The sequence below is a fragment of the Candoia aspera genome, chromosome 1, assembly GCF_035149785.1.
Source record: "Candoia aspera isolate rCanAsp1 chromosome 1, rCanAsp1.hap2, whole genome shotgun sequence".
Classification (NCBI taxonomy): domain Eukaryota; kingdom Metazoa; phylum Chordata; class Lepidosauria; order Squamata; family Boidae; genus Candoia; species Candoia aspera.
Window position 1 is genome coordinate 149,274,020 of NC_086153.1, and position 27,459 is coordinate 149,301,478.

Here is a 27,459-nt window from a genome sequence, read left to right on the forward strand (position 1 = left end):
AGAGTGGCTCCAGCAGATCCCAGGAGCAACATCAGAGCTCTCTGTCCAGAAGAATGCAGTGCTAGGAACAGCCAAGATACTGCGCAGAACCCTCAGACTCCCAGGCCTCTGGCAGAGGACCCGAGGTTGAGGAAGACACATACCACCCACAGGGGTGAGAAGGAAATTCCAAAATTTTAAAAGAACTAATACAAACTAAAGTAGAAAAGAAAGAAGAAAGAGAAAGGGGGAAATAAAAGAAAAAGCTAAAAGTGCAAAAAAGAAACAGTAGAAAAAAATAGAAAAAAAGATACAAAGAAGTGGCTTCCAATCTCCTTCACAGCAATTATAAGCACATTTATATATTAACCTCTCTCCCTAAGGTTACATCATGACTCTCTTCTTTCTATAGTCTATCCTGTCTAATCATCAAAACCCTAAATCGCAAGTTTGTTTGTTTTCCTCTTTTTTATGCAAAAAGTCCATAAGGGGTTTCCAGTCACCAAGGATGGATCAGAAGTTCTTGACCGGTTGCAATCAAGGCCTGTGAGAATCCATTTCCTTATCTGCACAGGCCAGCCCACAAACATTCTGGGGAGGCAAAGGCATGAGAGAGCAACAAAATACATGTCCCATTCTGGGCTCTGGATCCCCAGCACTGGGGTCTGATTGCACTTTGGAAGCTAAAAGCATTCAGAAAAATTACCTAGAGCAGGAGAGACTTTGACCATCATGTCTTCAGTGCTCTGAGCTCACCAATATCTCATTGGTGGCTCAGGGAGCACATGACCCCATTTCTAACTCCCCTGGCCTATCCTGTCTTTTGTGTTGCTGGTATTTCTGCTCCCCAACCCCTCAAAACACACATGAAGGTCCATCAGCGGGGAAATGGAAGAGAGGGAGCTGGGGTTCCTGCCAATGGGGGAAGAGAAGTGCAGGATTTCATCGCCTGAAAACCCAAACCAAACCAAACTGAACCCAGAATGGGTTCCTACATTTTTACGTACACGGCAATGTAATGGATGAATTTGCTCCTGGACATTGCTGCCACTGTGATATCTGGAGCTAATTCCAGAGTGTCACAGTAAGACCTCATGGGGAAGAGCCCAAAGGGTTGGCTGATCCCAGCCTCCTGCTGCAAGGCAGCAATTGAACTGATGCCACAAATGCTCTCCAGGTTACTCAGCTGGGCATTAGGGAGGGGGGTTTGTGTGCTGCTCTTTGTCTTGCACCCATGTGCCTGCATAATTCCCACTTCTCCCATCCCCACCTGGTTAGGTGGACAACAAGGTCTGAAGAGGTTACCACTTGCATGGGTTGCAAACAGTTCTCTGTTACCTGGGGACCCTGAAAAAGTAAATCACTACTTCACAGGCCGCCACGTGACATGACAAAACCAGGAACTGCAGGGAATAGGGGCCTGCACAGGCATCCCTTCCCTGCCCTTCTTCCACGGGAATAAAGATCCTGCTTGCGCGAATGCTCTGGGTAAGGTGAAGGGGGAGCAGCGCTATCACAGGTTGTGCTGCAGCACACCACACAATGCTGTGACTTCTGTTGCATTACCGGCGAAAGGCAGTGAAAGATTCAGAATAGCTTCATCACCACCTACAGTCTGTGTCTTTAGTTACAGAGCTGCACAACATTTGAAGCCCCTCTGTTGTCAAGGTGAAGGGGCTCTCTGGGTCAGACAACGGACCCCACTCCCTCCCTCCATTTGGCCTGCTTAATTCATTTGTTGATTCTGTCTATCTGTTGCCCCTCCGCCCCACCTTCTCTCTCCTCTTCCTACATATCTATACACCACCTTTCCCCTGAGCATTCAAGATGACATCCATTTTATCCTCAAAGTAACAATCCTTTGAAATCGGTCAAGTTGAGAGGGCAAAAGTTCTTCAAGTGGGGACTTGAATCTGGACACAGTTCTTCTTAACCGCAAGACATTCTTGATGTTTTTTTAGTCATCATTAGCTCTCTGGCTTGCTTTCTTCTACCACATTTATGACATAGGCTTGATAAACCTATCTGAGCACCATGTAGCTTACCACAGCCCTCTCTACCTAGTGCCCTCCAGCAGGGTTAGAATATAACATCAGTAATTTCCACAGATCATGGGTGTTGTACTCCAAAACAGCAGGAGGGCAAGCAAACAGGCACCAGGTTGGGGAAGATAGCCTCAGCAATCTCTTTGATCCAGATGATACTTGCTGCTTTCCTGTTGCATCAGAGATTAACATGCACTTAATGGATCACTGAAACAGAATAAATCAAAGCTAAGTAATTTGTGGCCATTTATAAATGTCCCCCATGAGAATATCAGAATATATAGCTTAAACAATATTATCATAAGCTTGCAGGGCTGGATATGAGTGAATTAACTGGCAGATCTATTAGCTACTATGATTGGGTAAATCTTTTGTCTTTTTGGAAAGGCACCAGGCTAGAAACCAGGAGATGGTGAGTTCTAGTCCCACCTTAGTCATGAAAGCTGCTGGGTGACTTTGGCCCAGTCAATCTCTCTCAGCTCAACCCACCTCACAGGGTGGTTGTTGTTGTGGGGAAAATAGGAGGAGGAAGGAGTATTAGGTATATTCCCCGCCTTGAGTTATATATAAAAATAATAAAGGCAGGATAAAAAAAGAGGAAGAACTGATTTTGGATGCTGTTCCAGCTTTGGAGCGGTGGTGTTGGGGAATGTTGCCAGCTAGGTCTAGCTTCCAGCACAAGACCCCCAAGACCCAGCTTTGGGGAAAGCGAGGGGCAGTGAGTGACGCACAGTTTCTTGATAGTGTTTGATTTGTGAAGTGGCAGCTTAATCAAGAGGTGGGGAAGTGGGTGGATCAGAGTTTCAGGAAGGTGAAGGCATTCACTTCAAGTGCAGTGGATCAGAATGGGAAGCCTGGCAATCTGGATTCGACCCATGGACTGGTTTAAACTATGCCAACCCTGATTTAAACTATGTTTCTACAATGCTCAACCTGTCTATCTGTAAATAAGCCACCAAATATTGCAAAATATCAATAAACCTTTGATCACCCCTTTGCAAACGGAACTAAAGGACCATGCTCTGGACTTCTTGTGACTTAGAAAATTAAGTGTCTTTCTGTTTATTTTTCAATGCTTAATTATTTGTTGTTTGGGGCAGAAGCTTCCCATTGTGAAAAATTCTGTTGCAAACAGTTCCCTCTGCTTGAAAGAGTAGCGTTCCAGAAGCAGAACACTGTTATTGGTAAAAACTCTGAAAGAAATAGAAGTATGAGCTTGGCACCTACACCAAAAGCATTTAAACATGTAAGAACTAAAAAGATTATCCACCATACAAAATATTGTCAGACAGACCTATGTCTAATAGCTGGTACTTTTATCTATTAAGGCATTAACATGAGAGATACTTAAAGCTGCATTATTTAAAGTTAATTGCATATAAATATGGTCTTGCCATAACCAGCAATCTGTATACCAGCCAGCCATTTAGTTTAACTCTTCTAAGTAAGTACTAAGCGTTTTGCCTTTTGCATTTCCTTGTTCACCCATCAACCAGTTTGAATCCATTCCCAGGATACTGTACACTGTTATTACCTCATCGGCAAGAAGTGATAATTCTCTGCAATTTGCAGCATCTTAATCATGAAGTACTCTGGCTTGTCTACCACCACTTGGGGATTTCAGTTCACCAAAGTTTGAAGCAGCTGCAGCATTGCTTACTGTTGAGAGCAAGGCTGTAACAGAAGCTGAGGGCCTGGGAATAGCAGAACCACTTGGGGCACTGGCTGAAGATGACTGGCTGGTGCTGACAAGAAACCAGGATGGAAGGCATCCAAGCTATTTCTGGAGGTCCAGCATGTAGCAGTAATAACAGTGAGCCTAGAAGGTCAACTGAGCCTTTACAAAATCATTTAAACAGCAACGGTGATGAGCAGGAAGTCAGCATTCAATCTTAGCCAAAAGGCCAAGAAGCTATGCATATTGCCAATCCTTTCCAAGAGAAGTCTGGTAAATTCTGCCTGCATTTTGGGTTCTCCTGACTTCCTGTTCAAAGGAACTCAGATCTCTGCTTTTTTGCCTCCACACTCATGTCAAGACTTTTATTTTGTCAAGTTTACAGTCTCTAGCCATTGGTCTATCATTTCCCATAACATTTCTTAGAGGGAGAAGGAATTGTATATAGCAGCTGTCTGTTAGCTGCTCCAGTTCATACGTAGGTTTCTCCACATTTAATGAGAGCGTTTCTATCCATCATTCTCAAACCAACTTGTTCCCAGCATGCTGGTCCAGTTGTTCTAGCTTATTTATACAACATGGAGCTTGGCAGTCCAGTTTCTCACAACTCTTGACATTTAGATCTGGCTGCAAGAGTTGTGTCTTTTTAATGATCTTTTTCTTTGGTACAATCTGCTTTGCACAGAAAATTTCCTGACTGAACATCTCTGCTTGCTCAACCTCCTATCCTGTGGGCAGCAGAAATGTGGCAACCTTGGCCATCAGCGTCTTCACACCAAAATCTATGATAGTCTCCTCTAGCAGGAAATGCCAATTTAACCCTGTTGTTGGCAGCATCTGCCTGTCATCACTGTGCTCCCTTCCTTTAAAAACTGCTGGTGAAGGGGGCAGCTATAGCGAAGGCAGCAGCCAGCTGGTAACAAAGCAAGAGATACTTCCTGAAATGACCTTTGCATTTGCATATACCTGCACCCCCTCCCCAGGACCCGCGTGGGACAAGCTGGAAAGAAAGCCAAGGGGATGCCAAGGATTTTTGCTCTGGACTTGCAGGCACATTCAGGCAATGTGACTTGTCAGCAGCATGGACTGTTGTGCCTGTCACAGCTTGAATCCAATCTGACTTTTAAGGAGACTTCCAAAGACAGCTGGCTGTGTCAGAAGTGCAGAGAATAAGGCACTTAGTGTGAAGCAATGATACAATTGAGTAAAGTGTTATTTATTTTTTTAAAACCCAGCTCATTTTCGGCCACACCACAATTTAGGCCAGTGTTTCGCACTGCTTTAGAAATAGTATTCCTTCCAAACAGTAGGCTCTTTCATCTCAAAGTCTTCCTGTGCTCGCCCAGCATCCACAAATGCCAGGCAAGATAGGTATTTCTTAATTACCCAGAATTCAATCCATGAAAAGAGAATGCTGTTCAAGCGAAGTCTTGATAAAATGATTGAGAGATAATGTTTTGGGTTGGTACACATGGTTTGAGTGATAATTTCTATGTGGCTAGAGAATCTGCAAGCACATTTGCATTCCTTGAGGCTGCATGGAAAATATGAAATTGGCCCAACTAGCTGTAGGCCAGATGCCATGACAGTGGCGGATGCCTGACCAGGCCATCATCTGAGCATAGTTAACTCACTCAGATACAGACAAAGATCATGCTTCTAACCAAATGCAAAATCTGAATATCATACCCAAAGCACTGAAAATATGAAAAAACCATTAGTCAACCTGCCACACATAGCAAGAGATTATAGGAAACTGTAAGGGGATGATATGAAGCTACTAACAACCCCCCAGAAAATACCACCCTCACTGAGGCCCAGGATAGTAATAGTACAGCAAGTACAAACCACCCAAAATGCCTTTCCTGATGGTGCTACCCCACATCTGTCCATCCAGCTCTGCCACAGTATATTTACCTATAACACCTCTGGTTTTGGAGAGAACACATTGCTTTAGATCAACAGAACAACCATGGGCATTTGTATGAGCCCTTCATGGCTAAGAACAACACTCTCCCAATTCCTGACATTTTCCAACGTGAGATATATCAACATCTATCAGCAATGCCCCATTGTGCTCCACCCTGCACCTGTTAGCCATTCCCAGTGCAGAATAAGACACTCATGGAATCATAGAGTTGGGAGGACCATGCAGGCAATCAAGTTCTACCTGCTTTGCATAGCAGTCAAAATAAAAATATCCATGATAAATCTCAACCCAGCCTCTGCTTGAATAGATCCAATGGAAGGGGGTTTTACTCTGAAGAGGTTTCCTAATGTTCAGTCAGAATCTGCCTTCCTAAAACCAATTATATTCCACGATATCCTGTGCTCTTGAGTTTCTTTTGTGTGATTCCTCTTTAGGCACTTGACGAGAGCTCTCCTATCCCATCACAAGTATATTCTCTCTTAGTTCTAAAGCTATACCCAGATCCTGTAATTGCTCCTCTTAGGATTTAGAATCTATCCCCTGCTAATCTTGTTGCTTTCTTCAATCTTCTCCAGTTTGTCTGATACTTTCTAAAATCTGGTATCTAGAAATGGACGCAGTTCTCAGGGTGGAGTCTTACCAATTCAGAATAAAGTGCAGATGTTACCTTTCGTGCTTTGGGAACTAAGTGTCTATAGCAGTGTTTTTCAACCTCAGCAGTGTTAAGATGTGTGGACTTCTAAATTCTAAATCAGAGGGATAGAGAACAATCTGACTTTCTTTCTTTGTTTTTAGATATATATTGCATCTTTTCTCCAGGATCTCCATCCTCTAGTTTTCTCCATCACAACCACCTGATGAGGTAGGTTGGGCTGAGAGGGACTAATGGGCCCAAAGTCACCCAAGGAGCTAGTGGTCCTAGTTCAACCTCTTCACTACTGCAAATGAGAATGCACAACATTCTATGGGGTGAAGAGCTACCAGACTTGTTTATACTTGTGATGAAGATTGGAAGTCACTTCTTTATATATTTCTTTTCTTTCTTCTTTTTTTACTTTTTCTTTCTTTGCACTTTTTACTTTCTCTTTTTACTTTCCTTTCTGTGAATTTCGTTTGTATTAGTTTGTATTGCTTTAATTAAAATCTTTTATAAAATGGATTACAGTCCATCAGAGGTATAGAGTATTGTTTTGAGAAGAGCATGTATATGAACTTATGATTTCTCCCTCTCCATGATGGGGAGGATGGAAAAGGAGTAAAGAGTCTGTAAGAAATACTTGTTGGTAATGGCGGTTAATTAAACTGAAATTCTGAGTTGGTTAATCTCCATTGTTTGTTAAGAAGTCTTGGCCTCTGAAAAATCCATGAGAACTAATGCTAATTCTCATGATGGGTCTTAGTTCTGGTCTTTTGTGTTCACTATAATTTCTTTATTTAAGAATGGACCCCTGGAAATCAGTGGCACAGTATCCCGAACTCCCATAGATTGTTGTGCATTTTACATTGTTCTTACTGTTTTTAAATTGTCATAGTGTGCTGGTGTTTTTATATAGTTTTTTAATTGTTTGTGAGCCACCCAGAGTCATATGTTTGGGATGGGTGGCTATATGAAGTTGAATAATAAATAAATAGTCCATAAAAGTTAATGTCTGCTCCCCTGAGTAATATGATTCTGCTCCCATACCTGTGATTCTACTCCTACCATTCAGCATGATGTCTGATCCCTAGCAGTTATAAGAAAATATTCTCAGTATGAATGAAGATTATTGGGTGAAACACATTGCACAGTTTTGATATGAGATGGTGAATTTGTCAGGTGGATTCTGAGGATTATCTGGGATACTTTTGACAGCTAGAGGCTACATAAAGTTCCTATTTTTTGATTCTGGGGGGTTTCTGACAGAGCTTTTTATAATGCAATTGCCAAGCCTTACTCAATGAATTTTATGAGGAACCAGACAATGGCAACTCTATTTGTTCCCCTCCTAGATTCCTAATCATTAAATTCCATTTCAAAGGGTTCAGTGTAGACTTTGTTTTAGTAAAATATTATAAAATGCTTTTGTAGTATAGGTCTAAATTTAGATGTCATTTGGAGCAGGCTTGTTTTTAAAAGAAAAGCCATTATAGCTGAAATTGCAATAAAAGATTAAATTTAACTTTTTTGCTGGTTTTCTCATTATGATTCTATAGTCATGCTTTCCTACATGTGAGGAGACCAACTTACTCATGTTGCATCAGCAAATTCAATCTATTTTAACTGCATCCATGGTTGCCTGTAGATGAAGGCTTTTTGCACTACTAGTCCAAAGAAATTTCACCACTATTTGTTCTTGAGCTCCGTGACAGGAGCTTGACACACACATTCCATCTGTGTGTGCACGCATTTTAAGAAACAGGAAGGTTACAAGCAGTAAATAATACCTGTCCCTCCCATAAAATTCCAGGAATGAAACTGGAAAGATTGCATGATTAATACCTTCTCTGTTATTTTAAAACATTGTTACTAAAAGATAATGTTATGATTAAAAAAAGAAAAAAACAGAATGTGGGTTTAGTCTGGGTTTAAAGATACCAGGTCTCCCGGTATGGAAAGTAATTGGGTCATATCTGATGCCTGCTTGCAGACACCAACTATTGATATGGAAAATAAAAAAAACGTGAGAGCCCAAACAGTATTGGAAGGGCCACTTCCTCTTCTGTCCCTGATAAAGCCATGTCTCAGGAGAAACACCATAATAAATCAAATTACCGATTAGATGAGACGTTTACCTCAATTAGCTTCTGGTGGTATCTTAATTTGCCAAAAAAAGATGCTAAGAGTTGCTAAGGGCTCAAAACAGCTCTATGACCTGTGATGAAAATAGGGCTGTTCTGTCAAATTGCAGGATATCCGGACATTGTTTGCCATGGCTTCTGCCTTGCTGATTGCTGGGCTGTGTACCTCTCCCCCTCTTGCTCATTTTCTTTTCTCTTTATCTGTCTCTGTGTAAGTTGACCCAGATAAGCAGCAGGCCACTTCTTTTTTATCTGCCAGAGACACATCCCCCAACCTGCTGGGGGCTGCGCGAAGAGCAAGACTGAAGCAAACTCTGGTAAGTCCAGATCCACACATGAATGGGGACACATTCTCTCTGACAACCTCCCTTCTCTCTCGTTCTCTTTCTCTGCAGGGAAGAGACGGGCAGCTCTTCCAGGAGCCTAAATTGATTAGCTGAGAAATGCATGAAATTCACTTATGAACCACATTCAGAGGAAGGAATCAAAACTTACATAAAGAGGGGAATACATGTCAAAAAAGAGAACTACTTTGGAATTCCAGGGTTTGGTGTGTGTGTGTGTGTTTTGTGTTTTAAGTATATGCCCAGTGGGAAAAAACCTGTTGTGTGCTTGAGAACTAACTTGGGGAGAGGGAGGAAGGAAGAACAACAGTCATCACTGTAGATCCATATAGAGATCTATCTAGCTCTTACCCTGATGATATTCCAGAAGTCCTTAAAACTCTGGCTGTTCTCCCAGGCCTTGGGGTAGGGTAGCTGTGGAGCCTTGGTTCTCTGTTTGATGTGTGGTTTGTCCAGACACATAGGTCATTCATTCATTCATTCATTCATTCATTCATTCATTCATTCATTCATTCATTCAAATCTTTAAATGTAAGCCACCTAGTTTCATTCTGGAGTTGGGAGCCCTCTAAATTGAATGGATGGGTAGAGATGATTGAGATAGATAGATAGATAGATAGATAGATAGATAGATAGATAATGAGAGAGAGATGATAGAGATGATAGAGATAGAGATAGTTGATAGACAGATAGAAGTTCAAACTACATATGCCTCAAAATCTACACAACAGTACATTCCTGCTTTGGAGCACTGAACTTCTGGTTTAAGTGTTTGGGGCAAAATGGACTTTCTCCCCTGAGCATTTAAAACAGCATAAAAGGAAGACAAAACATGGGGTAACAACTAAAGAATAACAACATCTTCTGGAAATTACAGTAATGAACTCTTGCCAGCCTGCCTTTGAATGTAACATGCCCTCTGGATGTAACTCTTGTGTTCCTTCACAAAGACCTACCGGTGGAGAGTTCTTGTCAATCTTATCTGGGCTGTTGCTACTCTTTCCTTGAAAAGTCCCCCAAGAGGCTCTCTAATCTAACCAATTTTGCAGTCTCAGCAACTCTTTTTCCTCCAGAATATGGGTGATATTTCTACATGCCGAACAAATGAATTGTCACAATGAAATGCAGTAAAAATTAGCAGAGCCTAAAGGAAGGGATGCACTGAAAACCTGATAACCTAATAAAGTACTTAGTAATAGGATACTGTACTCAAAATGTAAACAGTTCCTAAAAGCCACTAAGTAGTTTGCAGAGATGGAGAAGGCAGCCCATTTCACAGTGGATAATTAAGCCAGCTTGAAGGATAGAGCTTACAGTAAGCAAGGGGAGAATTAACCCAAAAGCCTGTGAAAATGGAACAGTAAACATAGCAAAATGCAACGGGCACCATTTCCAACAGAACACCAACTCACTCATTTTTATTTGAACAAAAAAAGGTACTGTGTAAAATGATTCTTTTAAAGAGTGCTTGTCATAGCACAATGGCCACTCTTTTGTTTTTCCTTGTAGAGGTTTTGGGCCTGTAAGAGATGCATGATCAACAGTGTCATAAAATATTTTCTTCCTAAGTCCTGATAATGCCAACTCACCCTTATTCTCGGTTCCCATTTTGTAGCCCTCCACCATGGAGGGAGTATAGTGGGAGAGGAGGGGAAGTGTTGATTTCAGAGCTTTTTTCCTTTTACTTCTGCTCAAGTGGTTTTCACTTGAGCAAATCTGAGAAATGGCTCTGCTTTATTTTATTCTTTAAATAAAAAGTCAGGAAAGTCACCCACTGCTTCTTGCCTTTGAATTCTAAGGCATAACCTACTACCAATCTTCAGTTTGAGGCCTCCCTTAGGCATGAAAGCCGGCTGGGTGACTCTCTCTCAGCCCAACCTACCTCACAGGGTTGTTGTTGTGAGGAAAATAGGAGGAGGAAGATTTGGTACATTCGCCCCCTTGAGTTACAGTATATATAAAAAGATGGGATAAAATAATAATAATAATAATAATAATAATACCACCAATCGTGATTGGAGCCTTTGGAGCAATACCTAAAGGATTCCCTCAATATTTGGAAATTTTGAATTTATTGGACCTGAACACCCTAATTTTACAAAAAAATAGACACTACCTTAATAATTCTTAGTTGTTGGTTAGGACTTGAATTATTAGGTTTTCACCAGTCTTTGACTGTGAATCTAATTGTAGATTACAATAATAATGATAATAATAATAATAATAATAATAATAATAATTTTAACCCCCCCCCAAAAGCTGTTCGTCTCACTCCCACTTCCCTTAAACTCTGCCTTGTGTCAGATCCAGCCTGCTTAAACCTTCAACAATCATTCACAACCTTTCTATTCTTATTCTTATATCTGAGATGTTTCAAATGAGCTTATTACAGATATTGAATATAACTGTAACTAACTATAACTATAACTATTCCTATATACTACCTATTTACTGTACCTATATACCTATATAACAACTATATAACTATATGAAACTATAACTCACCACTGAAAGTACACTGCAGCTGAGAGACATGACAGCAATAATTATTTGTGAATACTGTTGGCTGTTATCATGTAATTGACTTGTGTGGCTTTTGATGGGCAAGGTGGTCAGTCATGGTTGTATAAAACATTAATCAGTACATTTCCTAGACCACAAAACGTCCTCCAGGCACACTTTAATTACCAATCTTGTTTTCTTCAGCACTTCTAGACAAGGCTTTTATTATGCAACTACACTAGCCCATTCATGGTGTTTTATGGTACAGCTAGATGCTACGTCTTTCGTTTGTAACTTTCCTGGGCTTTTCCCACCACTACTTTCATCTCTCTCTCTCTCTCTCTTTTTTTTTCACAGAAATCTGTTCAGTGAGAAGAGATTGAATAGCTGTGAACATTGATTTCTAGCCAGTGATGCTATCCATCCTGAAGCCCCTTTTATCTGAAACAAACAATGCTCTGTTTATTTGAAATACTCAATAAAAGATTTTTGAAGAAAGCTTGCCTGATGTCTGTAGTGTAGGGTTCTCATAAAGCTACACGTATGCAGGGTCAACAGTTGTTTAATAAAACGAAATTCACTAATTCACCCGAAAGGAATGGTAAGTTAAGATGCTGCTTTAACATCTGTCTCATCTAACAGTGAAATATACTGTGCAAAACACAGATCATTTTTTTTCTGAAATAGAACTGTAGCACTGTGCAGACAAAGCAACCATGTAAATGAAAAACTCAAAAGGGGGCAAAAAGCCTCAATCCTGGCCTACATTTGGTATTTAAATTCACTGTGTGTGACCTGAGTGTCTGAACTCCATTTGGGGTACCTGTTTAATGTGCTTTTCTCCAGTCCTTGAGGGGCCCTCAAAAATCTGCTCTGGGTGTATAGCCAGCCTCTGCTCTGCCTCAAGAATGAAGGCAGTGAGTGGTGCTGTCCTTTAGAACAAGATAAGGGGCAGTGATTGGTGAATTTTCCTAAGGAATATGCAGTGGAGGTGAAGAATAGATTTAAGGGACTGGACTTAGTAGATAGGGTCCCGGAAGAACTCTGGACAGAAGTTCGCAACATTGTTCAGGAGGCGGCAACAAAATACATCCCAAAGAAAGAGAAAACCAAGAAGGCAAAATGGCTGTCTGCTGAGACACTAGAAGTAGCCCAAGAAAGAAGGAAAGCAAAAGGCAACAGCAATAGGGGGAGATATGCCCCATTAAATGCAAAATTCCAGAGGTTAGCCAGAAGAGATAAGGAATTATTTTTAAACAAGCAACGCACAGAAGTAGAAGAAGACAATAGAATAGGAAGGACAAGAGACGACTTCCAGAAAATTAGAAATATTGGAGGTAAATTCCAGGCAAAAATGGGTATGATCAAAAACAAAGATGGCAAGGACCTAACAGAAGAAGAAGAGATCAAGAAAAGGTGGCAAGAATATACGGAAGATCTGTATAGGAAGGATAACAATATTGGGGATAGCTTTGACAGTGTGGTCAGTGAGCTAGAGCCAGACATCCTGAAGAGTGAGGTTGAATGGGCCTTAAGAAGTATTGCTAATAACAAGGCAGCAGGAGACGATGGTATCCCAGCTGAACTGTTCAAAATCTTGCAAGATGATGCTGTCAAGGTAATGCATGCTATATGCCAGCAAATTTGGAAAACACAAGAATGGCCATCAGATTGGAAAAAATCAACTTATATCCCCATAGCAAAAAAGGGAAACACTAAAGAATGTTCAAACTATCGAACAGTGGCACTCATTTCACATGCCAGTAAGGTAATGCTCAAGATCCTGCAAGGTAGACTTCAGCAATTCATGGAGCGAGAATTGCCAAATGTACAAGCTGGGTTTAGAAAAGGCAGAGGAACTAGGGACCAAATTGCCAATATCCACTGGATAATGGAAAAAGCCAGGGAGTTTCGGAAAAACATCTATTTCTGTTTTATTGACTATTCTAAAGCCTTTGACTGTGTGGACCATAACAAATTGTGGCAAGTTCTTAGTGGTATGGGGATACCAAGTCATCTTGTCTGCCTCCTGAGGAATCTGTGTAACGACCAAGTAGCAACAGTAAGAACAGACCATGCTGGGCTTGAGGAATCCAAGGCTGGAGTTAAAATCACTGGAAGAAACATTAACAATCTCAGATGATACCACTTTGATGGCTGAAAGCGGAGAGGAACTGAGGAGCCTTATGATGAAGGTGAAAGAAGAAAGTGCAAAAGCTGGCTTGCAGCTAAACCTCAAAAAAACCAAGATTATGGCAACCAGCTTGATTGATAACTGGCAAATAGAGGGAGAAAACATAGAGGCAGTGACAGACTTTGTATTTCTAGGTGCAAAGATTACTTCAGGTGCTGACCGCAGCCAGGAAATCAGAAGACGCTTAATCCTTGGGAGAAGAGCAATGACAAATCTCGATAAAATAGTTAAGAGCAGAGACATCACACTGACAACAAAGGTCCGCATAGTTAAAGCAATGGTATTCCCAGTAGTAACATATGGTTGTGAGAGCTGGACCATAAGGAAGGCTGAGCGAAGGAAGATCGATGCTTTGGAACTGTGGTGTTGGAGGAAAATTCTGAGAGTGCCTTGGACTGCAAGAAGATCAAACCAGTCCATCCTCCAGGAAATAAAGCCAGACTGCTCACTTGAGGGAATGATATTAAAGGCAAAACTGAAATACTTTGGCCACATAATGAGAAGACAGGACACCCTGGAGAAGATGCTGATGCTAGGGAGAGTGGAGGGCAAAAGGAAGAGGGGCCGACCAAGGGCAAGGTGGATGGATGACATTCTAGAGGTGACGGACTCGTCCCTGGGGGAGCTGGGGGTGTTGACGGCCGACAGGAAGCTCTGGCGTGGGCTGGTCCATGAAGTCACAAAGAGTCGGAAGTGACTGAACAAATAAACAACAAAGGAAAAATATCCACCAATTGCTCCCCCTAAGTGGGCAGGGGCGGGAGCTGCAGCTGGAGGAGGCGGGTTTTGACAGAGTTTAACCACTTATCAGAACTGTTAAGGATAATTTCTGCTCCGGTGATTTGCTAAGTGAAACCGCAACCGTGCTTACAATCTTACTTCAGCTTTCCTTTGCTTTACAGACCTGCGAAGGTTGTAAATGTGAGGACTGGTCACAAAGTTACTTTTTCATCACCATTGTAACTATGAACGGTGGCTAAACAAGGACTACCTGTATTTCCGTTACATGTCATCCCTGAACATAAAATAGGCCTCCTCTCTGAAAATTCTCCAGCCTGTTTCATGTAAATGCAAACACTAATCCAATGTATGAAAAAGAATTAAACAAAATGTTTTAATAGGTATGCAAAGAGAAATAAGATTAGCATTTTTTTCTTGCTTACTGTATCTCACATAAAATGCTTACTGATTGTTAATTTAATTATAGTTCCCTCAATTAAGCCAATCAATGTTTGCATGATATACTGTACCATGAACTATCCAGATAATACTGTGCAGTGTTTTGGATTGAATTTCAAAAGCTATGTTGGAGTGTAAAGTGCAAACATCTGCCTGTTTGCAACTCTTTAAAGTATTTATCATTCCTTGGTAATTGGTTCCATCGTCAAACTGCTCTTAGTCCCGCTTTCCTTAGGATGTTTTCTGCCTTTTGCACTCTGGGATGATAGAGAAGAGATCAGGCCCTTCTTCTGGGGGGTATCTTTTCATACCTAAAGGGGTATTTCCAAATCAAGGCTAAATATATCCGGTTCCCACAATTCCTCCTCAGAGGTCACCTCACCTCTTCCAGTTTGTCTGGTGCCCAGAATTGGAGACATGACTCAAGCGGTGATCTGTCCAAAATGATAATTGAAGTATTCTGGGGTAGAGATCTAAAATCCCTTTTTAAATATGATTTATAAATCACCAGTCTTTAGCCACCCTTTTACTAGCTCCATGAAAGCTCACCAACTCTGCAGGCCAGATTTAGCAAATGGACTTCAGTGTCTGCAAACCCGCAGGTCTGTCTGATGAAACACCTGAAAAAGCTTGGGCTGGCCTTCTTTCCCTCCCAACTGCTACCTTCCCCGTCATTTTGTGAGAAGTTGCCTAGTTGTCCGAACCCCACAACACTGTGAAAGGGAATATCAGTCTTGTAGTTAATGAGCCAGGAGAAGGCAAGCTGGCGACTTTCCTGGTGCTGAAGGAGTCTGTCCCAGTGGTCCATGCTGAGCCTCACGCAGGGAACAGCAGTCACAGCAGCCCAGCCACGCTCTCGCTGTCAGCTCAGTGGCCCGTGGAGTCGACAGTTATCTGTCCCCATTATGGAGGGAGGGAAAACAATGTCTCCCAGCAACTCGGAAGGGTGCTTTGCTAAAAGAGCCAAGAACAAACAGGTTTAGCCACATTTGGCTCTCCATGGCAGAAGCGTATCTAACTTATCTAGCTATGTCTGCTGTACATATCCAGGTATCTCCCCCGTCCAGCAAACTCCTGGTCCGCCTACCTAGTATATATATAGACCCATTTCCACATATCCATTCCCGTGTATATATTTGCATATAATTTCCATTCACCCACAAACTCCAAAATATGTGGAATTTCACCCATATGAACTATAGCTAACCATGAGGGCTGGGTTTACCCAACAGGCTAAGTAATTTGTTTAAGAAAACAAGGTTAACACTAATCATATTTATACACTGTGTGAATACAGCCTCTCAGTCTTTAATGACTTGATGAAGTGTGTTGTCAGATCACAACTGAGTTGATGAAGCCTCAGAAGCAACACTGCAAATGCAATCCTACTGAAACTCTAGGTCAGTGTTCTCAACCTTGGCAATTTTAAGGTGTGTGGAGTTCAACTCCCAGAATTCCCCAGCCAGCATGGCTGGCTGGGGAATTCTGGGAGTTGAAGTCCAGACACCTTCAACTTGCCAAGGTTGAGAAACACTGCCCTAGTAGTCTGTAACAACCAGGAGAGGGTTGGACAAAAATGCCCCATTTGCAGAGACTGTCTTCAAGCTAGGGCTGCTGCAAGAGCCTGAGCTGAAGCTGTGCCTGAGAAGCAACTCTGCTGCACCCAGCTGAGCAGAAGTGAAAGCACTGAGCTGTCTGAAACAAAGTAAGGCAGCTTTTCACCAACATCTGCATCATAAGAGTTGTCAAAAGAAACCCTTCAGTAGATGAGCACACCTACCCCAATCTAGGCCGGCTCAAGCTTTTGAAGAGATCTGTCATGTGGCTTCTGAAAGCTTGGTGCAGATGTGCAGTACCAAAGTCTGGGGGGCTGAATGTGAAGCTGAGAAAAGGTTCTGGAGGACCAGGGCTATCTGAATGCACGGTAACACAGGTACGATAACAGGCTCACCGGTCTCTTTGGGACAGGCGTGTGGAGCACTGACAAGGAAAGACTATTTCCATGGATGCAACCGACAGCCCAAGAAGCCTGAGAAAGACAAAATGTGCACAGCATCCAGGATCTGGTCATACTGGTTGCTTTGGGAGGTACACAGATCATGCTGAAGAGTCCAGTGATTGCACATTTCAATGCCAGATCTAATGAATCTGAGTTGATCTTTTACTTAATAGTTAATGAAGCTGTATGATTTGGGCCTCCTCTGATGGCTCTATGAAATGTCCCCTTGTGGACTTCAGTGACTACATTTTTCTACAATTCTGTAGAAAACTCCCAGTGTAATGATGGCATGTCAACATTTGTTATTTAACATTATGGTCAGAGAAAAAACAAAGAACAGAAAACATTGGGTTGCTATTTTCAACAGGAGCCACATAAACCCTACAACAATGACACATAGTTTAACTTTAATCCAAAGAAGGAAGCAAAGTATCTTGTGAGATATGCAGACAGTGATCATTACCTCAAGATGTGACCATTCAAAACATAGGTGCTCATCACATTGTCTACATTTGCCTTATTTTATTTCCCTCTGTCCTCTCCTGTTGTTCTTTCACACCACTCCAATCATGGCTGAAGATACAGTAATCTCAGGATAATAATCCATAAATTTTGTAAACTGACCCATTGTTGTGAAAACTCAACAAAATAAATGTTTCTCTGTAGGTTGGAAAAACAGTTTTTGTGGTTTTTACTGCAACTGGTTAACACTGCTAAGCTGTTGGAAAGTATTACCCAAAAGACATTTTTACCAAACACTTTATTGAAAAGAAAACAAAAAGGGTGAAATAAAAGTTAAATTTTAAATGAAAAGAAATACATGACTAGTCTTAAGCAAGTCCTTTACTACTATTTTTGGGTTTGCTTAATCACATATATGTGAGGTGAAAGGTCCCCTGTGCAAGCACCGAGTCATGTCTGACCCTTCAGGGGAACACTGCTTTCGTGACGTTTTCTTGGCAGACTATAGAGCAGGGTGGCTTGCCACTGCCTTCCCCAGTCGTCACCTTCCCCACCAAGCTGGGTCCTCATTTTACCGACCTCGGAAGGATGGAGGGCTGAGTCGACCTGAGCCGGCTACCCGAGAGAGAATCCAGCTTCCGCTGGGATCGAACTCGGGTCGCGGGGAGAGTTGCAATACTGCCGCCTACCACTCTGTGCCACACGAGGCTCTTAATCACATGTATACATATACTTATTTGAGAAAAATTTCTTAATTTGTAGGATTTTACATAAACACTTTGCAGAAATTTTATCAAATAATTGTCTAAAAATTAATATATTGAATTATTGAAAAAACAGTATAAATATTGACACTGTTTAACTGATTCCCAGAAAAATGTTTCCATTGCTTTCTCCAAAGTTTCTACTTCTTTTATTACCTTAAAACCAAACAAACCAGAAATTGCTGCTCTGACCATCGAGATGAGCCCTGAGAAAGTGGAATCAACAAGAAAATCTACGGGTCACTGAAGAGGCCGAGTCTAGCAACAGCTGGGTAAAATGCACTCTCAGGAGAAAATGAAGAAGTCTGCACCAGCTGAGGACCAGAGTAATTGCTTTAAGCCACATAAGGGATAAAAATAAACATGCTTATTTTCTCCCAATGGAGCAAATCTTAGGCATGTCTCAGCTAGCCAGGCATGTCTCTCACTCCCAGCCATGACAAAACACCCCTCCTGAGAAGGTCTCCTGATGCAGTGCCTTCAAATTCTTGCTGGTCTCCTGCTCTCTTTAAAAGTTCCTTCGAGGCAGTCTTTCCCCAAACTTGATATCTTTCTGTTATGCTGGCCATGCCAGTTGGAAATTCCGGGGACTGTATTTCTGACCTACCTGGAGGACAGCAGATTACAAAAGGCTGATTAAAGGCATAATCAAAACGCTGGAAAGCAATTTGAGCCTGTGGAGCAAACCACCATCTTCTACAGATGCACCTCTTGAAATCACACTTTGGTTTTCAAGTCTGGTTTCAGGATGGAGGCTATTTCAGATCTGGATGGCACAGTCAGTCGCAAACCTCAGTTACTGAGCTGCACACATTGTGGGGATAACCTGCCCCCTCATTAAGTGAACTTGATAATGTAGCATGTCAAGCTGATGAGTCCAAATGCTGTTTTCAGCCTCACCATGTTCACGGGTTCCACAAAACTGCTTACGGGAGACTTTCTATTTGTTCATTTCATCTGTGGTTGCCTGACTAAGATCTTCTCGACCACCACCGCCCAGTTGCTCTTTGCCTAGCTCTCTTTCCAGAAATGAGTACTGCAAATCACTACACAGCTTAGCTGGCCGCCCCAGTGCTGCTCCAACTTGCATCTGTTCTTAGACCTTCTCATGGCTAGTTAGCTGTGGTGGTTTTACTTCTTACCTTCTTTCGCTTCTCAGTCCTTTAAAGTGTTTCTTGGCCCTAGCTTCCCCTTTCCACTCATCTCCATTAGTCTAGTCTTCCGAGCAATGAGACAAGCTGAGGCTGCTGCGCAAGCCAGCATTTTCAGTATTCTCTCTGCACTAATTGTTAGGCCTTTCATCTTACTTGCATATCAGCTGAAGAATTAGCAGTGACTTTGTTTGTTAGGACACTTTATATACTTTGATTCTTGGTACGGGGGAGGGGAAATTTTATTTTTTTTCAAAGATGTCTTTAATAGTTTCTGGTAATGCACACAAACTTGCACCATGTTCAAACTGGCCAAACAACCCAGCGCTATACAACCCTGTGATCGTAGGTGGGTGCCAGGCATGCATCCCATTACTCTGTGTTCCCAGGGTGACTGCAATCAAAGTAGCCCTTTCTGGAAATGGTAGGTGGGAGGCAAGCAAAGTGTGCAGCCAATCGTTCTCTGGGCTGTCGGTTAGAGTCAGGTTGATCTTCCTCTCTCCCTTGCTTGCTGTGCTGCCATTCAAGGGTGAAAAGCGCTGTAAGGACCATCTCCCAGTGGTCCTTAATCCCCCACTTTAGGAAGTGGTTCTGTGGCCTGGACCAGAGATGTGGATCCTCATGGTCCCATCCAGCCACAGCTTCCCCATCTTTGGGGTTTATGTCTTGTCGTCTGTGTGCTTAGAGTCTCCCGTATCCGTACTGTAATGTACTCGGATGACAAAATTTGAATAATGGGTAAAAGTAAAGTACAGTAAAACCTCAATTTAGTAGACTATTTGGGGGAATGTCTATTAAATCCAAATTTGTGCATAATTTACATAATTTATGGATAATTATATATATATTTTTCTTATTTATATACATTGTCCAAACTGATCAACTAAGCAATGGGCTTTTCTGTTATTCGGGAGCAATGCCCCAAGTTAGATCTTGTCCATTGCATTCAAGGCCCACTGAACAGGGAACAGGGAAATCTAAGATTTACTGTATGTGTTTGGGCACTGCTCAAAGCCTTCTTTCTCTAGCCTTAAGGCCGGTAGGTACAGGGCTTTCAGCATAAGCATAATATGGGGCCAGTATCTTGCAGTACAGCTGACATGTTTTTTAAAATTCTCTTTGCTTTAGTATAAAGAAAAAAGAAAAAAGAAAGTGGGCCACTCTTTCAGAAGGGGAGGAGTGAACAACTCCATCTAGAGTAACTCATTTTTCCAGAACCTAGTTTAGTCCTGACCAATACAATCTCTGTCCTGACTCACCATTTTCAGCTCCTTCATCCTCCTCCTCATCCAGCCCATTTTCCGACACAGGGAGCGATCAAAGGATTTGACTGTTTTCTTGGAGTTTGATAGCAGGTGCATCAAACCTGCTTTTGGGTGGCATCAGCATATGGATGTCATCTCATTCCATAATCCAGAGGATCTCTCCCAGCGATATAGAAACCACACAGCACAGCACAAATGGAATCCTGTAGGATACCACAACCCCAAAGCCTAACAAACAATATTCCTGCAGCACCACCTTCTGGTTACAGCTTAACTGGAAGGAACAGAACCACTGCCTAACAGTGCCCAAGCGCAGCCCCACCAGATGATCCAGAATGACACCATAATGAATAGTAAGAAAAACTGCTGAGAAGCTGCAGAGAAATATCAGGGCCACACTCTTCCCATCCAGCTGCTGGTTTGTCATTCACAAAAATGTCCAAGGTAATCTTGGTTCTATATCCTGGCTAAAGCCCAACTGAAGTAGGCCCAGGTTATGAGTATCCTCCAAATAGATCTGAAATTACAAAGCTACCATCTTCTCAATCACCTAAGACAGAAGTGGAAAATTTGAGATAGGCTTAATTTCCCTGATCTCCTGGTTTTAGTGTGAGATTTAACATGACTTTCTTGGAACAGCTAAGGACCTACTCCTCCTGCAAAGAAGCATTAATAATTATCTTTAACCATGAGTCAGTTCTCCCTTGGCCAATTTAACCAGCCAGAAGGAGCAAGAAGCAAAAGATCAGGTGTTAGGCCTCACCCTCTTCAGATGCTCTGCTGTTCACATCCTTTTGAAGACCCCAAAAGAACAGGACAAACAGTTCCATCATCATCTTTTCCTGGCCCAATCCCGAAATCCAAATTCACTGGAATCTGCCTACTCTGTTTGCAAAAAAGTACAGTAACTGGTCCCAGCCTGCTCTGCCTGCCCCTTCCTGAGCATCTTGCAACTATGAAAAGGCAAGGGTAAACACAAGTACTTCCCACTGTCTCCACTACACAGAACAGTGCTCTAAACAGGATTTAATCTCTGCCTGTTCTGATTTGCTCAGAGATTCCCTCCATGTGCACTCAACCTGTTGTGCCTTCTTTGATGTCACTGCAGCAAGTGAGAAACTGCTGCAGGGAAAGCAAACATTCCTCTGATGGCCCAGTACTCTGAACCCTCATTACCCAATTTCTGCTGTGATGAGTGAGTGGAAGCCAACTGCTCTACCCTTGAATTGCCTGAAGCGTAGGGGCCACCTGGGGCCGGTCGACAGCCATAGGAAAAACCCAGGGGCCCATAAGTCTATCAGAACAAGGGGAAAATTCCTTCCATCGCTCTTACGACACAAGCAAAGGCCGAACTGCCCTCCAAGTCGCCTTCTTATCCTTTGCCTTCATCAGAACCTGCTCTCTTTCCAGAAAGGAAAAGGAGAAAAAAGAAGACAAAGCTGCACTCACCCAAACAGTCCATCACCGCACTCTTCCCAATGATATTGTTTATAAAATAGTGTAACTTTTAAAAAAACAAATAAAGCAGATTCACTCACCCAGCCTAAAGCTTAACTTGCAGAATTATCAAACAATTAAAAGAAGCGGTGGTTCTGGTATTTACATTCAGTAAGGTTATGTTTAGTTAATATTATTATACTGAATTTATATATTTGTTGTTTTTATCCCTTTGACACAATGGTGGATAACTCTTAGCTGGGGGCCAAATGGGACCCTTTGGCCCCATTATGTCCCTGTAGCCCCCCAAGCTCATGGTAGTAGGTGGAGGGGAAACTGTCAGAACTTTTGTTTGGTTTTTGGAATTTTAAGGGGTTCTAGCATCTATAGCACCACTCTGAAAAATGCAGTCCCCAATCTGGGCTTACTGCAGTACACCAGTTTCATCCCTAAAACTCTGAACCCCCCAAACAGAAATGAATTAGCTCCTCTCATTCCAGTGATGTGATACCATTGATTGATTGATTCATTCATTCATACTATTTTGGAGGCATTATAGAGACACTTGGCAACTTATAAAATATTAAAAATGTAAATATTGCAAAGAACAAAATATGAAAGTATGTAACACCTCCATAAAAAGCAGATCACACTGGGGGCAATCAAAATTCAAGTACACAGTATTAGATGGGTTCTTACAGCATCTTGGCCCAATGCTTGAGGGAACAGCCAGGTCTTCTAGGTCCTGCTGAAGGGCCACCTGATCTCTGGGGGTGGGGTGGGAGAATGCAGTTCCAAAGGACAGACTTGGCAACAGAGACCACTTGCTGGCCTCTCTCCCTGAAGCTTAGGCAGTGTGGAAAGAGCAAATGTAGTCATGGAAACACTTACCTCTGCATTAAACATTACAATGTGTAAAAAATTTGGGAGGTCTCTGGGGCCACATGTAAAGTTTGGGGCCCTCATGTTGCCCTAGGATTGTAGCTTGTGCACCTTTGATGCCTAAAATAACCAGCCAGTTTGTGACAGGACAAACATCTTCCTCCTCCTCAATACCAAAACCAATGAATTTAGTCAACCCCTTTAGGTTAAATGGAAGAAAATTGGAATTAATTACAGCACAGTGCTCACTAGATATGCTTATCCCAGGCCATGCTTGAGCAAACCCAGGCAGAACATAATCAAACTTTTCTGCTTTACAAAGTCAAGTCTGGGACTTAGAGGGCAGGGGCTCAAACGCATGGGCTGAAGGGCGCAAGCAAGTCTGCATACTTTAAGCCCACAAGGCAAGGAAACTTGTGAATTCGGGTTTGGCAGGTCCTTTTTAAGATAGGCAGAAGGTAGACAAAAATCATGAGTCTTTAGCATCTTTCCAACTAACAGATTTTATTAAAAGGCATATGTTTTTGTGAGCTGTAGCTCACTTTGTCAGATGCATGGAGGGGCTAAACAGATGAGGTATTTAAAGTGGGATGAGGCAGAGGGCGAAAGGGAGGGGAAGACAGGCTGGTTGTACAGATTCAGGTTACATGTGACAGCCTGAAAAAGTGCTACCAGGCTCCCTCTGATTCTTGGGCTACCATAGACTAACACAGTTCTCTTCCTACAACATCAGAAGATTGGAATGGGGAGTATTAATTTGAATCCTCCTTTATTTCTCTCTACCTTTTGTGTCAATGTAATCCTTCTCTCTCTCTCTCTCTCTCTCTCTCTCTCTCTCTCTCTCTCTCTCCCTATCCACTGAAGTCAATAGCCTAGTAAATGAGACTGTGTGAGAGAAACCATTAAATATTGCAATAATTCTGAGGTTATGTTTGCACTGATTTGTGGTATATAACCTCTTCTGATTATTTTAAAGACTAAACTGTAGTTTGAATGGTGCCATCTGTACATGTGGGTCTCAGAGCAGGTATCCCACGCCCACTAAATACTACTGGACTTTGCATTTTTGCTCAAAGTATTGCACATATATGGCTGTAGGCAGGATGCTTCAGGCTGTTAATACTGTCCAATATTCCTTTACCATACATGGCATAAGAAGATAGTGAATAATGAAGGAAGTCCTGTCTCAGATTACTGTAAACTTCCCAGAAGAATTTGTCAGCCTGACCACCTTGAGTTAAATGTCAGAGCTGCAGGGCCATAGTGCAGAAACAGAAGTTGGGTTTGGTAGATCTCTTAATATTGGCATCTCAGGACTGGTTGTTTTTGCTCTTGGTCTTAACTTTGCCACAGAGATATCCACGAATTTACACAGTGCCTCCTGGTTTGGAAGGTGGTGATGAGGATAAAGAGTCACACAATGATAATAAGTAATCTGAGCTATTGTGTTACTTTCTGAAGGTCACTCAAAGACAGTTATTCAATGTATTGTTTGCTAATAGGGTAATGTTTATAGTGTGATGTAGACTCAACAATCTGGGGTTATTGTGTTTTGGGCAATGCCTTAACAGAGCAAAAATGTGTTTATTATTCCCTCGAAGTCCAATATAACTATGTAAAGCATGTGTAAAAAAACATCCAACTATGTTTTCATCACTGTTATTTTCCTCACAACCAGCATTGTTGCTATACACAGTACCTTTAGACTAATTCTCTGTTAAATAATAAAGCTTATACATTGGGGGTGATACTTCCAGAAGAAGCTTAATCCAGGTTACTTTGGGTCAAAACAGACTTGGTCATGCAACACTTGTTGGGTAGCAAAACTTTAATAATTTGTTTTATTTAATAACACAGATTTATTTATTTCAAAATACGGGAGCTATCCACTTTATTAATGCACTGTGCAGGATAGGACTCTGACTTTTACACTGTTGGCTTAGACTGAAATTGAAATGCATAAGTATGACAGGACAGTCAGAGAAATAGAGGCACAACAGTTGATGAATTCTGAAATTCACATGGAGGTTTATTTTGTATTTTTTACATTTTATTGATTTTATTGTTATTTCTGTGTTTGATTGTTGTGAGCCACCCAGAGTCGTTGAGAGTCAGGTGGTGGACAAGTTTAATAGATGATGATGATGATGATGGTGATGATGATGATGATGATGATGACAACAGAGAAAAGGTAGTAAAGCAGATATGGATTCATAATGACAAGAGAATTGAAGATAAATTATCTCCAAGTATCCTACTTCACTGGTGTCCTAGGTTTCATCTTGACACTTCTTTTTTCCTTGGCCACTCCCTTCTTCAGTCCAAAGTTATACCAGGATAGGTAAAGGTAAAGGTTTCCCTTGACATTAAGTCCAGTCGTGTCTGACTCTAGGGGGCAGTGCTCATCTCCGTTTCAAAGCCGAAGAGCCGGCGTTTGTCCGTAGACACTTCTGTGGTCATGTAGCCAGCATGACAGTCACAGAACGCCGTTACCTGCCTGCTGAAGTGGTACCTATTAATCGACTCACATTGGCATGTTTTCGAACTGCTAGGTTGGCAGGAGCTGGGACTAACAACGGGAGCTCACCCCGTCATGCGGCTTCGAACCGCTGACCTTCCGATCGGCAAGCTCAGCAGCTCAGCGGTTTAACCTGCAGTGCCACTGCATCCCATTATACCAGGATAGTGTAAAGCATTTTGGAGAGATGATCCACCAAGTCCATTGGTGCGAACAAAGCATTCCTGAAAGCACTAAAGAAGCAGCTGTATCCTCAGGAAGGCTCAGTGCAGCTGCTTTGAAGACTTCTCCCGGTTAACCCTGCAACCATATCCATGTGCAAAGAACACTTCTGATGGAACTGGCACTGAAGTGAAACCACTGGCCACCAAATGGTTGTCTCCTTCTGATTATAGACATCAGAATAAAGGAAAAAGGATCTAGTTTATGGCAAAGGTTGGAACCTCTTAGATATTAACCTGAATAAAGTCACCTAAATCAATTTATCTTAGTATCCAAATTATCATTATTAGCATCTGAATCCCAGCTATATGGTTTAATGGCTAGAGTAATGGGATAAAAAAAATGTGCTTTCTATATTTTCTCCATAGGTTTTGCTCTTAAAATCAGATTTCTATCCAGAGGATGCTTTGTGAAAATATTGGGCTCATCTCACATCAGAACCTGATTAAAGAACCTATTATTGTGTCCGGCAATGGGATGAATTACACTCAAATTGCTAATATCTAGAATGATTTGCTGCCAAATTTTAGACCATTAGTTTCAGAGCAGTATTATATATTACTGTACATATTATGTTTTTGTGACTGTAAACTGCCTGGAATCATATAACTCTGGCAATATATGGAACAGAACAGAACAAAACACTGTGTGTTAATAATTATTAGTAAAAAGCGGTTAGGAGAATCAGTTTTTAACCCATTGGTGAAATCTGGATAATATAACTGGTAGTACTTTTGATATGCGGTAAACCTAAAGGCTTCTCCCAAAGGGAGGAGGATTGTGACATCCAAGTGGGATGCTGCTCTCCTCCTGGTTTCCATGAGGTCGTTCTCATGGTGTCTGGACGGTCCAGGCCACTGTGAGAAAAACTGCAGAGGGAAAGTATCTCAGAAAAGGTGGGTTTCAACTTATCACAAGATTTCCAGTTTCTACAGGGAGAAGCTATAAGAGGCTCACTCTATGCTTCACAGCCTCTGACTGTGAAGCTGAACACCTGATATTCTTTTACTTCAGGTTTACCTCAGGTGTTTGGTGTCAACTAGATGAGCTTTCGGGTTGTTAAAGAAGTTGTTAGTTCGGTCAGGTTCCTCAAGCCAAACCTCTTCCAAATGTGCCAGGTCTCGGAGTTTCCCAGCCAGCATAGTCATGGCTGAGATTTCTGGGAGTCAAGGCTCACATATCTGGACAGGATCTACTTTGGAAAACTATATTTCATTAATCACCAGCTGGCTGTCTATTGTCTCTGCTACCAGAAGCAGTACACTCACATCCTGTTTGGGACTTCCTATAAGCAGCTGCTGGTGAACTTTTCATGAGGATTTGTCTGCTGTTGTGGAAAGACAGAGCCGACTAGATAGGTTTCTGGTCTGATCCCACAAGGCGTTCACATTTTTATTATAGAGAATGTGGAAAAATAAAAAGGGAGATATAAGGTCCATAAAATGGATCTACATTAAAGCCCTAATGGCTAAGGGATAGGAGTTGACCCCCAGAGAAAGGAAGACAGCTGTTTTTGAGTAGCGGGTGAAAAAGTAGTGCTACTGGAGGGGAGGGGGCCAAAAAATCTTGGCAGCAACTGAAAATAGTGCCCGTTGGCAGCCTAGACATTACACAGTGCTGAGACTTTGCCATAGCTGCTTAGGCTCAGCATTTATGGATCAGTCCATCAGATCAACACCTTGGGAGAAGACAGAACGCCTTCCTCCAGTTTAGCAGTCAATCTCTGTGCACTTGTGCACTGCTGCTGTATGCCATCCAACAGGGAGATTCATCTCTTCATTGCCACCACCAATCCCCAACCCTTCCGCCTTCAGTCACTGGGGGTAAAGATGACTCTGGTGACCTCATCATCCCAAAGTCCATTACAAGTAAAGATTCATTAAGATGCATTCAGCTCAATAGGTTTTGTTAATCTTGATGGAGAAAAGCAAAGGGAAAGGAAAAGGGCATTTCTTTTATATTGACTTTTAAATTAACTTAAAATTATATTGACTTTTTAATTTGGGTCTTTTATCCAGGAATCTATGACAAGGCATAAGAGGGCAATTTGCAAGATAAAATATATAGATGTCTCTGCATATTTAGCCTAGTGCCTCCTCCTATTGCACCCCATAAAAAAGATGCAGACATTCA

General features: G+C 41.9%; 1 pseudogene; it reads right to left on the reverse strand.

The window, feature by feature from the left end:
- Positions 1-3,450: 3,450 nt before the first annotated feature.
- LOC134488583 (endophilin-B1-like) lies at positions 3,451-5,800 on the reverse strand (annotated as a pseudogene).
- Between the last annotated feature and the right edge of the window lie 21,659 nt (positions 5,801-27,459).